Below are 5,111 nucleotides of genomic sequence, written 5' to 3' on the forward strand. Positions count from 1 at the left end.
AAGCAGGCAGTGGACACAACTTTAGCCTAGAGATAAAGAGGTAGATTATCAAAGTTCAACATTGATTGAGCGGCTTCAAAGAGAGTTTGTTTTCTTCTTTCAACCACACTGTTTTGTTGAGTAATGTAGGGAGCAGAGAAATTATGGTCGATGCCTTTGTCAGTGAGGAAGTTTGACAAGAACTTCGATTCATTTGATGAAATTAATAAATTCTGAGGCTGTTTCAGATTTTAGCCTAAGGAAGATGACCCAGGTGAACCTTGTGTAGTTATCAACAATCACAAGAATGTACTTTTTGTGATGCAGACTTTATACGATGGAGGGTCCACAAAGATTAATATGAAGAAGTTCTAATGGTTCCGAAATTGACTTTTCAATGATTACATGATGACCTATCTTGGATTGCTTCCCACATTCACATCCAACATAGAGATGATTGTTTTCGAATTTTGAGGAGTGGAAAACCTCAGTCCATTTAACCGGAAACAAGATCATTCATATATTGGAAGTTTAAATGAGCGAAACTTCGATGCCATAACCAACTAACGCCAGGAACGGCCTTTGAGAGAAAACAAAGTTGAGGCTTTCCGATGATCATGTTGATGTCTAAATGATACATGTTTTTGTTGCGATCTGATTTGATTAGACATTCTTTCCGATCTTCTGTCATGACATAGCTATGCTTTTTGCAGAATTCAACTCTTCGGTTTGAATCAGTGAGTTGAGCCACACTAATCAGGTTATTTTTAAGGACAACTACATATGCCACATTGGTTCCAGAGAAATTGTCGTTGGTGAGGATGCCATAACCTATGATTTGTGAATTTGAGTTGTTGCTATACGTTATGTAACCAGCGTTTGGTGTGAATTTGGGATCACGCATAAAGTCTTTCTGCCCCGTCATGTGCATGGAACAAACACTATCAATATACCATATTGCATCTTGTTTTGAAGCACAAAGTGCCTACAAAATGAGTGAGTTTTGGAGTTTTTAGGCTCCGAGTTAGGTTTATGGACTTTGGTGAGGGCTTTGGACTTGGATTGTGACTTTTGAGCAACTGGCATTTAGGAGGTTTTGTTCCAAGGTACTTTGTGAAAGAAGCAGAATGCCTTGCTCTTTTTATTTATCTAAAAATCGTATGCGTTTTCAACATTTTTTACTTTCCATTCAAAATTTTCTTTTGAATCTTTTGAGGATTGATCTTACCAGCCTGTTTTTTGGTTGCTGATTTTGATGGCACATTTGATTTTGGAAATTGTTGTGGTTTGAAAATCATACCATCAGATTTAGAAGGAGTCTCAACAATAACCTTTTTCGGATTAGGACCGGCATATTTGTTTTTAACAACTGAACTAGGAGGATTGGATGGCCTTTTTAAGAATCTTAAGAGGCGTAAAGGTATTGTGGTTCCTAGTGACTGGACTAACTGTTCGACACACTTTCTTTTTGGATCTCTCAATGAATCTGGAATTTTGCCTTGACCTAATTTCTTTCTACAGGACATTTTTGGCTTCGATCTTAGGGTTGATAACATCTTTCTTATTTAACCAAGGTTTCTTCCGAGAGTCAGATGATGACTTGGAAGTTTGTCCGGATGATGGATTGTCAAACTTAGGCTTAATTGGCACTAGAGTTGTTTTCGAAATCACTTCATAGTTTGAGAAACAAGAATCTGATGAATCATCACATATAATATCTTCATCAATGTCACTATCTAATGATGCCCAAACGAAGTCTGATTTATCGAAGTCATGTACAGTTGTCGTGGGAGTTATTTCCTCAACAACAGAATTTTTTGGAGGACCAAAGTTTGTAATTTGAACTCCGGTACAAATGATGTCAGGGAATAAATCCGAAGACTGATTTCGGTACAGGGGTATTAGAGGCGAAAGAGGCGTGGAATCAAGACATTCACAACTATAGGTTGGAACTCAGGAATCAGAGATTGGAACTGGTCCGAAGTCTCAGGAAGGGGTGACAATTGTGAGACAGGGGTATCCGAACGAGTGCAGTTCGGAATGTATCCTATAAAAGTTAGATTTTGCAACTCCTTCAAGGGATGAACAACAGGTTTCGGAAATTCGCTTTTGAGGCCTGGTGCTTTGGACCATGGTTAACAAAAATTATGTGTCACCTGTTCGTTTGCTTCAAGAATATCAATTGAATGATGTAAAGCATCAATTTTGGCATTAAGACGTTTGTTATCAGAAACTAGTACATTCCTTTCACAAAAAGTGATTTCACATTTGTCTTTTAAAATGATATATTCATCGTTAGACATTACAAGCTCTCTTTCAAGTGATTCTATCTTGAGCTAGCGATCTTCAAAGCGTAATCTAAGCCGAGTCAGTTCACTCTTCAGCTTCTCACTTACTACTATGGCAGACTTATAGTCTTTATGGATGATGGTCATATATGATTGGATCTGGGTTAGATATGGTTCACAAAGAGATAAATAAAAATTATTTTTCAGTGATCATAGATCTTACCTGCTGAACGATGCTTCTGCCTGGTGGATCATTGGTTTCCATATAGCAAAAATTTGGCTCAACATCTACACCATCTCTTTCTGAACCTGATAACCAGTAGCCTTCATCATATTCGATCGATTTTCTTTCCATACGACAGATAACCCTTCCAGTTCTCACTTCATCCTCATCTCCTGAAGACCAGTACCCTTCAACATCTCTTGACACAGTAGTAATAAAAGCTTTCTCACTTGCTGCCAGCTCTTGAGCTCTGCGAGCATAGTATGTAGAATCTTTAACCTTCGGCTTCGGAGAAGTTTCAATGAAACAATCTTTGGCAAAATGGTTACCAAGACCACACTTATGAAAAACTATCTTGGGTTTGTCTTACTTCGGATTTTCGTGGGATTCCGAGGAGTGACTTGATGAGGAGATGTTGGGTCTGTAAGCAGGTGGGTTCTATGAAGGTTTAGGAAATGGTTGAGGATTATTTTGATGAAGGGCTTGGAATCAGTTTATGACTGGGATTCCATGGACGCTTGTATTTCATGGATAATAGTGCAAACTCCTATTGAAAGCAAAGTTCGGACTCGACTGGATCGAGATCATTATTTTCTGAATGGTTTGCAATAGGTGGAGTAGGTGGAATAAGAAATGTTGGTTGAACAAGCGAAACAAGTGGGATAGTTCCGAAGGGATCTGACACAGATGGGTTCGAAATAAGTGGGTTAACACAACTAACCACGACAAGAGGACCTCCTCACAGTTCTCTTAACGTTTGTGCAGTGTTAGATTCGTGGCCTTATAGTTCGGCAAAGAGTTGATAGTGATTTAGCTTCTCCAGAGATTCATTACTCTGAAGAAATGACTTGACGTTCCTCTAGCCTTTTCCAAGGCTATTGATAAACTTTAGATTGTACTCGAGAGGAGTTCTGATTATACCGTGTGCAGTCATGTTGTTCACAACAATTCGGTACCTATTTGAAGTCGAGGCTACAGATTCACATGGAGTAGTGGTGAAGGTATCAAAATCGTTAACAACTGAAGTCAGACGTTTATCTTTCCTGTTCTCGGACCCTTCGAACAGGTCCTGAAGAGTGTCCCAAATCTCTTTTGCCGATTTGCACAATTTAATGTGGTCAAAGAGAGACAGAGGAACACCAAACAACATATCTCAAAATGTAATCTGGTCTGCATGCAACTTTTCGATGTCTGCAGTAGTAAGAGGTGATGGACGTTGTTCTTCTTGGCCCATGAGAGTTGCAGCAACATATCTCACCGTTGGTCTGGAACATGAGGACCTTCTTTCACAGACCTCCATATTTCTTCACTTTTTTTCTTTCCAAGTAAAAATCTTTCCATCCTAACTTTTCAGTGATCATACTCTTCAACAACTAGAAATAGGGCACGAGAAGGGCAACCCACACTATTTGCTATTTGCATCGAATACATTTGCTGAGTTTAATTAGGAGCAACCATTCAAGTTAAAGTATTAGAGAATAAGCGGTATATAGAAGAACTTTTATACTGAACACATAACTGATTGAGATACCAAGGTAATCTCAGATCAATTATAATCTGTTCTTATAGATTCAAAGGACAACCACTCAAGCTCTGATGCCAATTGTGAGAACAAGATTCAATGCGCGGACAAGGTTTGAAAACTCAAACCTTGAATTAACTTTTAAGATCAATGTCTGCTTCTAATAAGTTGGTCCAGTCAAGTCTGGTAAACCAGTCGAGACTTGAATATGATATTCAACAAAGTATTCAAGTTAGAAAAATAGAGTAAGAACAAAGGAAAGACAATTTAAAGAACAAGAAGAATGGAAGTGAAAGAGATTTGAATTGCAAGAGATTTTTATAATTGATGTGAAGAGAATAATTTCTATTTCTTGCTTACAAACTATGAAACATCAACTCCTTAAATAGTAAAGGAGAGACACAGTACAATCCGAGAACATTTTAAGGATTAGTTAATACTAAGTGTTTGACAAATCTGACACTTAAAATATTTACTAATTTGGTCCTAAGATTTGTTCCATTAACAAAAGAGAAAAAGCATTAAATGTTTGTACATACTCAATCACATCAAAATACTAATCTCGGAAACGACTTAATTTCGGAACATGATAAGCTTCATAATATCTTCACATCTCGGACTGAAGTTGACTTCGGATCTGCTTTGGTTCAGATTGCTAGAGGTTCACTTTTTATACATTAACAAGAATCAAACCCAATTACCAAAAAAACCCCAACCCGTATAACAAAACAACAATAAAGCCACCTAATTTCCTACAAATCACTAATAATTTCATTGATATATGATCTTATAAACTCTTATGTAACCAAAACAAATCAAAAGTTTTACTTTTGACTAGAATTTTGAACGGACTTCTTTTCCGTGGTTCCCTCAAGCATTATAAACCTAAAAATAAGGCAAAACCATTTTTAATATCATATTGCATTAAAATTGAAAAATGTTTTCAAATAGACTAATACAAAATACCATTGAAATGGCAAGACACTACCAAACAAAACAATCAAAGTTTTCCATAAAAGAAGATTAGTTTGATAGCTAAACCTTTGGGAATACGAGCACATAAAACGCCAATATATGTTCAATTACAAACATCAAGTCA

The 5,111-nt window shown here is 37.1% G+C and overlaps 1 long non-coding RNA gene across 1 annotated transcript in view; it reads right to left on the minus strand.

Annotated features, from left to right (window-relative positions):
- Positions 1 to 4,311: 4,311 nt before the first annotated feature.
- LOC145133468 (uncharacterized) overlaps positions 4,312 to 5,111 on the minus strand; it is a 1,629-nt gene continuing 829 nt past the window's right edge. The window contains exon 2 of the long non-coding RNA XR_013718589.1: positions 4,312 to 4,897. This is a non-coding gene — a long non-coding RNA (uncharacterized LOC145133468). The remainder of the gene's footprint in view (positions 4,898 to 5,111) is intronic.

Source organism: Lactuca virosa, chromosome 1 (assembly GCF_052849685.1).
Source record: "Lactuca virosa cultivar CGN04683 chromosome 1, Lactuca_virosa_CGN04683_v6, whole genome shotgun sequence".
NCBI lineage: Eukaryota > Viridiplantae > Streptophyta > Magnoliopsida > Asterales > Asteraceae > Lactuca > Lactuca virosa.